The sequence below is a fragment of the Lutjanus erythropterus genome, chromosome 5 (assembly GCF_056507025.1).
Source record: "Lutjanus erythropterus isolate fLutEry1 chromosome 5, fLutEry1.hap2, whole genome shotgun sequence".
NCBI classification, from domain to species: domain Eukaryota; kingdom Metazoa; phylum Chordata; class Actinopteri; order Lutjaniformes; family Lutjanidae; genus Lutjanus; species Lutjanus erythropterus.
The window spans coordinates 34,183,601-34,196,415 of NC_139321.1; positions in this window are offsets into that span (position 1 = coordinate 34,183,601).

Here is a 12,815-nt window from a genome sequence, read left to right on the forward strand (position 1 = left end):
TAAAATTACAAATTAAATTATCTCAACTGAAGATTATAGGTCAGAAAAAGTGTTCTTGTTTATTTTAAAAGTTGGTTAATATTTACATTTTTTCAAATAAAACATTTAATAATGACAAATAGGTTGCAGAGGTAGCTTCACCAATTATTGAAATACATTTTTTTTTTTTAGAGTTTTTTAAGCTCTTCTAAAGAAGAAAGATAAATTAAATTATCTCAAATAAAAACCATATTTCAAAACTTGGTTAATATCTAAATTTTTTTAAACAAAGCAATTTAATTTTTAGGCACCCAGTTAACAACAAATCAGGCTCAAAGCTCCACCATTTTTTTAAATACATTTTTTTGAGTTTCTAAAACTTGAAAAATCTAACTTTATCTAAAGCGGAAAAGTGAATCGTCTCAACTGAATATTAAAGGTCAGCAAAAGTTTTTTTAGTTTATTTCAACACTTAAGAGTTGAAGCTGGGCTCAAAACTCAAAAATCTATTTCAGTGAGTAGCTTTGAATTGTTGAGTCATCTCAATTAGTTTTTTTTTACAGTGTGATGGGGTGAACGGCACTGTATCTTCTGTGTCTTACATTGCAAAATGCGATATTTTCTCAGGTCTTAGGTTATCTTTCTTAATATAATATGCATATCAAGACAAAGTAGACATGTTTAACATCAGCACCGGTTTACAGTATGGCTAAAATTCATCCATAAGTCGAAAAAAAAAAAGTATGAATGAAGCTGATTGGACTGACTGACTCAGATGATCACTCTGCTCCTGGGCATGATGGGAAACAGATGCTGACAGTGCCCTGCTTCACCACTCGTCATGACCTTGCAGAAGTTGCCGACCACACTTGGAAAATGACTTGCCATTGATTTCCAAACGCTTCTCTGTGTTAAAAGGGTCCCTACCAGTGAAGAAAACCTGTACGTTGGACACTGAAGGCTTAAATGGAGGACAAACATATTTATGTTTAGCAAAAGAAAAAAAAATCAAACATGCAAATTACTGAAATCTGCTGTATTGATTTTAAAAAATAGTATGTATCCTTAATGGTGTCTGTTGTGCTATTGTGCATTTGCACTGTATCAATGTCAAAAACAATTGTTGCTGAAAAACTTAACGTATGAAAAAAGAGTGCAAAAATGTCACATGTGCCTGTGGTGTTTATTTTTTTATCCTACCTGGCATTACAAATACTTCATCCTTATTTTGGTGCTGAACCTGCAAAGACATTTTTGGGGCTATGTGTTAGATTCACAAACCTAATTCCAAAAAAAGTTGGGATGCTATGTAAAACATAAATAAAAAACTGAATGCAATGATTTGCAAAAACTTTTCAGCCTACATTCAATTGAATACAGTACAAAGACAAGACTTTTAATGTTCAAACTGGTTAACTTGGTTGTTTTTTGTAAATATGATGCCTGTAACATGTTCCAAAAAAGTTGGGACGGGAGCATGTTTACTGGTGTGTTACATCACCTTTTCTTTTAACAACACTCAGTAAGCATTTGGGAACTGCGGACACTAACTGTTGAAGTTTTGAAAGTGAAATTGTTTCTCATTCTTGATTGATATACAGCTGCAGGCATATCAGTCAGTACCTGAATTCCTTTACTATGAAGCCACACTGTTGTAACGTGCAGAATGTGTCTTGGCATTGTCTTGCTGACATAAGCGAAATGCCAGCGAAGTCTCTGAAAAAGATGTCATCTGGATGGCAGCACGTTTCCCCAAAACCAGTTAGTCATGCCATGGGCACTAACACACCCCCATACCTTCACAGATGCTGTTTTTGGAGTCAATGCTGGTAACAATGTGGATGATCCTTCTCCTCTTTAACCAGGATGTCCATGATGTCCAAAAAACAACTTGAAATGTGGGCTTGTTAGACCACAGCACACTTTTCCAATTTGCATCAGTCCATCTCAGATGAGCTCAGGCCCAGAGAAGTGTTCAGCAATGATATATGGCTTTCTCTTTGCATGGGGGAGTCTTAACTTGCATTTATAGATGCAGCGACAAACTGTTTACCAAGTGATCACAAGCCCATGTAACACTGTACGTACAATTATGTGGGGTTTTACTGCAGTGCCACCTGAGGGGTCAAAGGTCACAGGCATTCCTTGTTGGTTTTTGGCCTTACTTCTGGTGTGCAGAGATTTATCCAGATGCTCTGAATCTTTTAATAATATTGTTATGATATTATGGTGAAATCCCTAAATTCAGCCTTTCGATGATGACTCTTTAATGAGTGTATATTTACAAAAAAACTAAGTTTGATCACAAAATATCTTGTCTTTGTTCTGTATGCAACTGAATACAGGTTGAAAATGATTTGCAAATCATTGCATTCTGTTTTTATTTACATTTTATGCAAAGTCATAACTTTTTTGGAATTGGGCTTGTGCAAGCAGCAATATTTAGAAAGACTACAGGGTGATTTCCTTTATCTACTATATCTGTTCAGCTGCTTTCATGAGTAGTCTGTATGCTTGCATGCATGTCAAACTTGATTCATCGGCTCTTATGTAGCAGTAATTACTAACTGCATACCTGCTATGAGCTCTTCAGCATATCAAGGATTTCAGTTTCTGGAAGTCACTAAAGTCAGTGTGTGTCAGCACTGGATAAAACTGGCTGGTGGCAGGTATAAACAGCATATGGGACTTGAGTAATTGAGCTAACTGGCTCAATTAACCATTAGTTAATTACTGCTGGACCTGCATTTAAAAGTGTTCACATCTGCTGTACCTGGCCTCCCCCTACAGATGCAATTCTGCAATAAAGCTTTAAAATCACTGAGACTAAATGCATTTGGGCAAAAACTTGACCAGTAACTTTTAGAAAAGACAGTTGATATTGTTTTTTGTCTTAAGATCATTTTTCTCTTCTCTCTTCTGTTGATTATTTTGGTATCCTGATCATCTGACAGAATTCCTTCCTTGTTGGGGGATGTGCATAAACAGGCTAAATTAATCAGTTTGCCTTCTAGAAAAATAAATCTTTCACTTCAATGCCATATTGAATGTGTTAATAACGCTGCACTGTAAAATGAAGGTAAAATTGTTCTTGAGTCCATGCAAGGCAAACTGAATCAGAACAAGGTGTCCCAGACAGACGTGTTTATGGCAAAAGTGAGTAGAGGACATTCCACATGGTCATGTTTGATTCTTGCTGGATTCTACTATAGTTACCTGCCCAAGAGTGAAACAAAACAACTCTTACTTTGAACTATGTATGCAATGTAATATCTTTGTAGTATATTGGAGAGTCATACACAAAAGGTTAGTTTTGCCCAAGACCGGGGGTCATAAACTGCCAGCCATTTCTGAGAATGAATGAATATTTGGTTGTTATGATCAGGACTAAAGCTGATTAAAAGATCTGACAAAAAAGGGGAGGAGTAATAGATTACATGCGATGAAATTAGGTGATCCGGATATAAAAAAGGTATCCGCATTCCATTACAGTTACAGATAAAAAAAATATCGTAGTCAGATTACAGATACATTTAGTAAAATTGGAGATGATAAGTAGAATTACAGTTTTAAAATAAACAACCATATACCACCATGCACAGTTCATTATCATGGCCTCTAGTGACAAAATGCTTCTTTGGGTGGAAATATTTGTCTTTAAATTAATCAGTCAATCAATAAATTGTGCACAACAAAGGAAGGAACAGCTGGACAATTTTGTGTGTCTAATTTTTTTTTATTAAACAACAGTCAAAATTCTCTCATTTCAGCTTCTTAAATGTGAATATTTTCTGGTTTCTTCACTCCTCTCTTACAGTAAACTGATTATTTTTGAGTTGTGGACAAAACAAGACATTTGAGGAAGTCAACATTTTCTTCCATTTTATGGACTGAATAACTAATTGGTTAAAGGAGAAAATTATTGACAGTTGATAATGAAAATAATCATTACAGGAGATACAAAAGTTAGAATAGAGATAGAGAATAGAATGGAAAAATAGGTTCAAAATATGTCCACATGTTTGGACATATTTTTCATCTGACAAAATTGTGACACATTTTATATTGAGGTCACCCAAAAGTAACAGAAAGTAATCAAGTTAGATTACTTCCATTTGTGATACTTGGATTATGTTACTGACTACATTTTATAAGTGGTTATTGGTAACTGTATCAACCCTGAAGACTGCAGAAAGAAAATAGTTCCTACATGAAACTGGAGGAAGAGACGTTGCTGTGAAACTTTTTTTTTTTTGGTGCTTTAGGTACTACAAGTAGAGTGCCATTTAATTCCATTATCTTCAAGAAGACAGATATTTTATAACTGCAGCTCACACCAAGACTGTCTAGATTGATAAACAGATCAACAGATGAGAGGAAATGAGGAGATGCGGACAATATTTTGCTGCTCTGTATGAGTGGTGTCAAGCTTTGAGGATAAATATCACTACAGGCCAGGGTAAATATATATACTTTTGATTTTGGGGTGTCCCTTTAATAAAACATGTTTGGATTTGAAAAAAGAAATTATAATATTCCATATATAGCAAATAGAATCCTGTTTGACATCATGACATTCTGAGCATTCAGAATAGAATGTTCTGCTGGATTTAAACCCTCTGGACAGAGAGAGGACACTTATTTTGAACCAGACCTCCATCAGAGACACGTCTCTCAGTGGGTGCAGACAAACTACAACACAACTACGAAAAAACTTAAGAACTGCAACTACGATACAGCACTTCTGCTACATAATACTTCAGTACTGCAACAAGATTCTTCAGCCATCATGGTGAGACACAAGATAACCTTCCTGTCCAAACATATGGTAAGTTTTTGTCAGCCAGACACATATTTAAACAAACTTTTTTCAGTGTTACACTGATCTAGGCCAGACTGGTTTTTCATTTGTTTTTTCTTATCTTTTGTCTAAACTTTTGATAACAACAAACCTTTAACATTATTTTCTAGCAAGCAGACAAATCCTTAATAAGCCTCACCACATGTAGCTTAAAAATCAGACTGAATTAACATTTCCTTTCATTAAATAATATAATGTAATGTGCTTGCAGTTCGAGCAGAGAGATCAAACAGTTTTCATATTGCTGCATTTGCGTGACCTGAGTTTTTGTGGATACTATTGTTTGTGTGAAAAACCTGACCTGATTGAAATTAAGGTTCAACATGTGACTTTTTACTTCTTACTGAATCCTGTAAATTAGAGATGCACCCAAATCCATATATGTTATTCAGGAGAGCACAAATAATGTGATGGAAACAGACATTTCATGTGACGCAGTAACATTCAGAGTAGTACTTTTTATTTTCATCTAAGTGCATTTTTACCCAAGTACTTAATTTTAGTAATGTAACATTATTATGACTAATTCATTATATTGCTATATGTGTTTATTAATTTAGTACTGTGAAGTGCAGTAAAATTAACACATCATTGCAATTTAAAATAATTATTTTCTACTTTTTTAAAATATCTTTACTGTAAAGAGAATTTATTTGCAAAGAAAAACAGAATCTTTAGATTTATTCAGCATTTTTCCACATTCTTATTGCTTATGTCCCCCAGTTAAAGGGGTGGTGGTGGTCCAATTCACAAAACTTAGTTTAATTAAAAAGAAAAGTACAGTATGATGTGGAAATTCTTAATTATTTGCCAATATTAAATTATTTTGATCCTTTGTAGGCACAACATTTACACGATGTAATGTAACTTCTGTTACACAGCAGGCCCAGTTTCCATCCTCTCATGCTGCCTCGGTAATTTTCCGCCCTCCCTGCCTCTGCTCCACTCTACCTGCCAGCCACTCCCACCTCATCAACTCAACTCTACCCACCTTCAAGCTCAGCTGCAGCTCATCCCCAATCAGCCCAGTATAAAGTCTCTCCATCACTCTCACTCCTTGCCAGACCGTTCTTCAGTATTTCTCCGCAAGACTCTCCAGCCCTTATTCCTGGATTCTTTTCCCTGTTGCCTACCCTGCCCGTCTCTGACTCTCCTGCCTTGCCTGGTTCCCGGATTTTCACCACAGCCTTTTGTCCCTGGCCGTGAGATTGTTCTCTACATTCCTGGTCTCTGCGGCCGCCACCGCCTCCGCCTCCGCCCCCGCCACCGCCACCAGTTCCTGTACCAGCTGGTCCGCTGCCACCGCCAGTTCCTGCTTCGGTTGGGCCGCAGCTATCTCCTGTTCCTGTGCATTGCCTGGTTCCCGGATTTTCACCACAGCCTTCTGTCCCTGAGCGTGAAACCATTTTCTATGTTCCTGGTTTCTGCCTGCCTGTCCCTGTGGCTGTTTGGTGTGTCCGTCTGTCATCGTCTTCTGGTCCTGACTTCTCCACCTGGTCTCGACTTACCATCGGCTCATCCCTCGTCGGTTCTGCTGCTTCTTCAGCCTGCCCTCCTGGTTTCTGGACTCCACGGTTTGTCTACCTTGTCTCCAACCAGCTCCTCCCAGGTACCGACGCCTGTTAATGTATTTAACTGTCCGGTTCTGAGCAGTTCCTGCTTCGGCTGGGCCGCAGCCGCCACCTCCGCCTCCAGTTCCTGTTTCGGTTGGGCCGCAGCCATCTCCTGTTCTGGCTGGGCCATAGCCACTTCCTGTCCTGGTGGGGCCACTGCCGCTATCTCCTGTTCCTGTGCATTGCCTGGTTCCTGGATTTTCACCACAGCCTTCTGTCCCTGACCGTGAAACCATTTTCTATGCTCCTAGTTTCTGCCTGCCTGTCCCTGTGGCTGTTTGGTGTGTCCATCTGTCATCATCTTCTGGTCCTGACTTCTCCACCTGGTCTCGACTTACCATCAGCTCATCCCTCATCGGTTCTGCTGCTTCTTCAGCCTGCCCTCCTGGTTCTGGACTCCAAAATTTGTCTACCTTGTCTCCAACCAGCTCTTCCCAGCTCTTCTTGGTAATGAACTTTATTTTAGTGTGCTACTTTTAGGTCCTTAGAACACCCGTTACAGAATACAGATAATGTTGTTGTTTGAACAGATACAGGTAATGACAATAATCATCTGTGCACCACTCGGAAATAGTTATTAATTGCCAAGTGACATAATTTATGTCTGATGATAAAAGGAGTGTGTGAACTAGGGCAGTTAAATTAACAAAGCTGTGGCTGAAAACACACTATAAGTATAAATATGTCACTTGATCCTATATTGTAAAGCTGAATTTGGACAGACCCTGCAATTGGCAACAGCTCATTCTCCTGTGTGTACAACAGTGACACACCTTCTGTCTTTTTGTTTGCATCCGAAGTTAGGATGGGACTGTATTTTTTCCTGTTGCATCAACACATATGTGTCTTTCTTGGACAAGCGCTGGTTGAAGCCGCTCACTTGAAGCCAATCAGGAATATCTGCAAGACATCAGTGTAACTGAGGTGAGGGTCAGCGCTCTTCAGGACTGCCTATGTAGGAAGAAGAAAGAGACTCAGAGTGTAGAAGAACACTGGAGCAAAGAGTTCGAGCAGCTCACCAAGTACTGGAAGGAGCAAAACAACCAGATCACAGAGGCCTGGGAGAAGGAAGTCAAGCAATTAAAAGTTTCCTCTGAAAATACGTTTAAGGCCTTAAATGCAGAGTGGGACAACCGCTGGTCTGTAAGACAGGAGGAGGTAGCTGCCAAGTTCAGAACTCTTCAAGAGGATTTTGAGCAGAAGCTGATCCAGGTCATCCTGGAAAATGATGACCTGATTAGCACACTAACAACAGAGAAGAAGTCTCCTAAAGAAAAGAATTCGGAAAGCTCAGCCAAGCTGTGAGACAAAGAACAGGAGATCATCCAGAGCAAGATGGAGTGGACAATAAAACTCAAAGTTCTGGGAGGTGTGCTGCAAAGGAGGACAGCAGAAGGATGGAGGAGGAGTAGCGCAACAAGGTGAGCCAGATGGAGGAGGAGATCGAACTCCTGACACAACACATCACCAAGCTTAAGGTATGTTACTTTAGCTGATCACTGTAATAACACAACATTACACAAGAGAAAGTGCTGTGAGGGCTGTGATTCAGACAAAGATAATCACAGCAATGCTGATTAATCAGTACAACAGCATGACCTTGACTGTAATATTGCTTTAATACAACAGTTTGACAAGCTAATAGTAATTGAGAACAGATTATGATTTTGTTGTTTGTTTACTGATTTATTTACAACTCTGCAACTTAGTTGAAACTGGACTGTTGGCAAGCAACACAAGCATCTTCCTGCATACCAATGTGGGCATGCTAGCTATTTTGTTTAGTTCTACACATTACCGCAGTAGAGCACTCCTTTAGTTGTCTTGATGGATCCATAAAGCGACATCAAACTGTATTCAGCTTGCTCTTTTTAATGGACTGAATGTCCATGTTTAGATTTTTGAGACATAGACCAAACAACCAGACCAAGATTGCTTGAAAAGGTCGGATTTGGTCTGCTTTCACACAGATTCTGATGCAGTTTGTTTGTGGTCTGAAATCAAATGAACAAGCCACAGGATGTTATGATATGTGACCATAATTAAAAATGTAAGCAGGTAGTTTTATGATTGACCACCAATTATCATGGAAAGATCACACTGAACTGGTCAGCAAAAAGACAAAACAAAGAATTTAGTTTCTCTGCTGACTCAGGTCTTTCGGGATGAGTAGACAAATTCTTGTTCTGTTTTTTACTTCTGTAATTAACTGTCTTCTACAGTTCTGTAATAATACATGGTGCAAATGTTTGATCACTGCTCCGAAGTCAAAACTGCTGCACCCAATGAAAATCTGTTCAAGACTGTAGGCCAACCTTTGAAGAAACTCTACCAATCAGCCTACCATGATAACATAGTAAGACTGGCAAACAACATTGTTTCTAATCCCAGCATGTCCTGAATAGTGAGCACAGATTGTTACCATCCAATCAGGGCCCTGCCTTTTAATAAGGTTAGACAGAAAAACTCTTAAAATTAAATATGGAGCTCAATTCCAGAAAAATATTAAAATTTTAACTTATTTTCAATATTAATTTATTAACCTTATCATCAGAGAATTTTATTTACAATAAATTAAAAATAAATTAATTCAATTAATTAATTATTATTTTTTTTTGCTTGTATTAATGACTTCCTTGTTTGTATTTCTTTTTATTGTTAACAAAAATAAAACCGCAAAATAAATAAATAAAATAAATAAATTAAAGATCAAATAAAAATAAAAAGAGAGAAAGAAGCGCACGCGCACTGCACTGCAACGCCTTTTTAATAGTATAAAGGGGCTGATTGGGTAACACCTGTGACACACCCACCAAACAAGAGAAAACGTATTTTACAAGAGACCATGTGAAAACGGTGCAGGACGTTTTCAGACTGAACGTGGCGCGGACGGTGTTTGTTTGCAGTGAATTGCTGGTGAGGAACCAGAAAAACGGAAAGAGAGGAGAGAGAAAAGAAAGGGCGACAGTATGTCACTCAGTTCTTCAAAAAGAAAGGTGGGTTCAGTCCGCGAGTGGTGGAAATTAATAAATTTCGGCCACTGTTTGATTTGATTTGATTTAATATTTTTTCCACTAAATTCTGAGTGTTAGTTTCGCTCCTCTTTTAGCCGACATTTAATCAGTGCAGACAAACTTTGAGCATGTCCCTGCTGCCCCTGGTGTCTTGTCCCACTGTCTCTCCGTCCACCAAACACACCCGCCCCTCCCCCACCCGAGGAAGGCGAGCAGCGTTGTGTTCAATGACATGTCAGTTGTCATAATTGCAGTGAGTCCGTGGCAGTTTCTTTTATGAAAGATAGAGGAAACAAAAGAAAAGATCTTTTTCAGTGAAAAGAATTCAAATAATTTAATTATGTTTTTTCACATAATGATTATTTGAAACAAAACCATCCTGTATTCTGTACTGGATACTGGACAGTTTGAAGCATTGAGTGACTGAGTCTGAGTGTCAGCCAATTTTAAAATAATGCTTTAATAATACCCTGATGATGACTGAAATATGATTGTTTACATCAAACCTTTGCTCATTTCTCAAACAGGGTATCAGACCAGTCTTGCATCAACTAGTGAATTCCACCATGCAGGATGTTTTTTGCATCATGTCTGCACAGTGTTATGTTTTCACTCCTCACTGGCAGTAAATATCGTACTGTAGGTATTACAAGACTACAAGAGAGTTACAAGCCAGCAAAGGTCAAGTTATGTAAAGTTTTGAGTGGGTCGACTGGGTTCTGGAGGTTTGGTAACAGCAATAGAATGGGGTTGGCGTGGCTTGTGTTGTTGGAGCCCAATGTGATATCTTTCATCGGACCCAAAAGCCCTGGCAGCACCGCTGCCCTTGTCAGTCACATCCATTATTTCATACAGCAAAACTAGAGATAAATGATAGGAGTTTTTTTTCTTTTCAGCCAATAATGACAAACAGTCACCTGCTTCTCATAGCTGATACTGATTACAGATAGATTAAAAGTTTTGGCATTTTAAAAATAAGTACTTATAGCTGGTAGTTTAGGCACGCCTGAGGATAAAAAGATGTGACTAGGGCTGCTACTGATAATTTATTTTCATTGTTGACATATGTCTGTGTGCTCCACATGTTTGGATCTATTTTTCAAGTCTTGCCTGTAATGATTATTTTCATTGTCAGTTAACCTGTTAGTCATTTTCTCTATTAATCAATTAGCTGTTTGGTCCATAAAATGTCAGAAAGTTTTCAAAGTCCAAGATGACCTCAAAATGTCTTGTTTTGTTCACAGCCCAAAGATATTCAGTTTACTGTCAGAGAGGAGTAAAGAAACCAGAAAATATTCACATTTATCAAAAAAAAAGTTAGTGATTAATTTAATAATTGAAAAGATGGATGATTTAATATTCCATAATTCCTTCATGTTTTATTCTGACCCAGCCAAATTTAACTGACACTATTAGAACACAAACAATACCAGTTCTGATTCTTCAAAATCATGTTTGTTTGTTTTTTTTACATCAAAAATTTTTCTAAACATACTTTGGCTGTTTTGGAGCTTTTTGCCTCAGGATGATTGATGATTTGACATAATCTGTCAAAATAGATATTAACTGATAATTATTGGTTATAATTTCATTATCTGAATAAATTATAATACTGTATTTTCCCAATGTCAGCTGATAATTTATCAGCAGTGAAATTTATCATGCATCCCTAAGTGTAATTTGACCTTCCAATGCATTATCTTAGCATAGATCCTTTTCATGCACCCATTTTGATATGAAATACATAGCAAACACAGGTGTGCACTAAATGCCCCATTTAGTGTAGCAGCTCCTTTCCAGTGAACCAACATGCACAATAACAGCACCCTGACTCTGTTTGACCTGAGTGGAACATAATCTTAATAGGTATCACTGGTCAACCCTGCCATTCCCTGTCAAATTGGCTGCCATGAAAAAGGTCTATTATAAGCTTTCTATGTAGGGTTATTTGCAAATGTCCCCCGTTGATATTTGTGTTACTCTTGTTATCATCTTATAAGTCACACACAATAATGTGAACATGGCAACAATATAGGCTTATGATTAGGGTTGCACAGTTAATTGTAATTGCAAATCACAGAACCAGAATCACATTGTATTTTTGTTCGAAAAAGGAAAAATGTTTGAGAAAATTGCATTGTACTGAAATATTGTAGTGCTGCAGAGATAACGTGGCCTGCAAATCCTGTTCTACTGAGTTTAGCACAGACCCCAACAAATGTCATATAATCAGGATTTTATTAGTTTTTTTCTTTCTTTTTTTTTGTAAAAATGAAAATTGTAATGCTAAAATAATCATTCTCACAAATCATATTGGGATTGCAATTTCAGTCAAATAATCACAGTATGACTTTTTTTTTTTTTTTTTACCATATTGTGTAGTCCTACTTATAATATGAAAAATGCTGTACTTTTAAACAAGCTGACTCAGAAAACATATTTTAATATGTTATAGCAGGAAAAGTGCAGGTATGACTGCTCTCTTCCTTCAAGTTGAGTCTGGGACAACATTCCCAATACTAGGAAGCCCTGGAAGTGGCAAACCGAAATGGAATGCAGCCATTATTAGTGATATGAGTTACAGCTGTGCTTTTCTTGCTGTGACAGCTCAAAATGTCACTTATGTAGAGCAGAGGTCTCTGTAGGTGTGCAATTGTGCTGCAGGGAAATAAGCATCTCACTCGAGTTTAGTAGACATAGTATGTCAATTTTATATATACTCAGGATGGTGATAACGTTGCACTATTAAAGACAAACACAGGCATGTTACTGACGCACAGAAAGAATCAACCTTGTCTATTTTGGCAGTGTTAGTGTTGATTGATTAGCCGTTATCAGACCTCCTGTCATACGTGAACGTCACATTTGATTTTAGTGAATGTTGTTGTTCAGGGTTTACGGAATGTACCAGCTGGATGGTTCACAGTCAGTTCAGTATCAGTCGACCAATTCAGATTGTGGAGTCATGGTGACACGTTTGCTGTCAGTGATCACAGCGTATGGGTTTCACCACTCTGAGGGCTGTGAAATGAGGTTAGTATTGTATGTGAAAGAGATCGCAAACTATTGACTGTTGGAGGCATATTTTGACGTATTTTTCATGTTGATTTGTTGTCTCTTTTGCACAATTTACATCTCATTAAGCTCTTTATTGTCATTGTTGAGATTTTTTTAAATTCATATGGCAGCTGCTACCAATGATAGCATTTTTTTTTTATGAATGTAATGTTTAAGAAGGGTTGACAAGTTAAAAATTGACATCCTAGCACAGTTATATTTGGACCCAGTGCTGTCAGATACACATATTATATCACTGTGTTTTCCTACACTCAGACACTGTATTTGAAT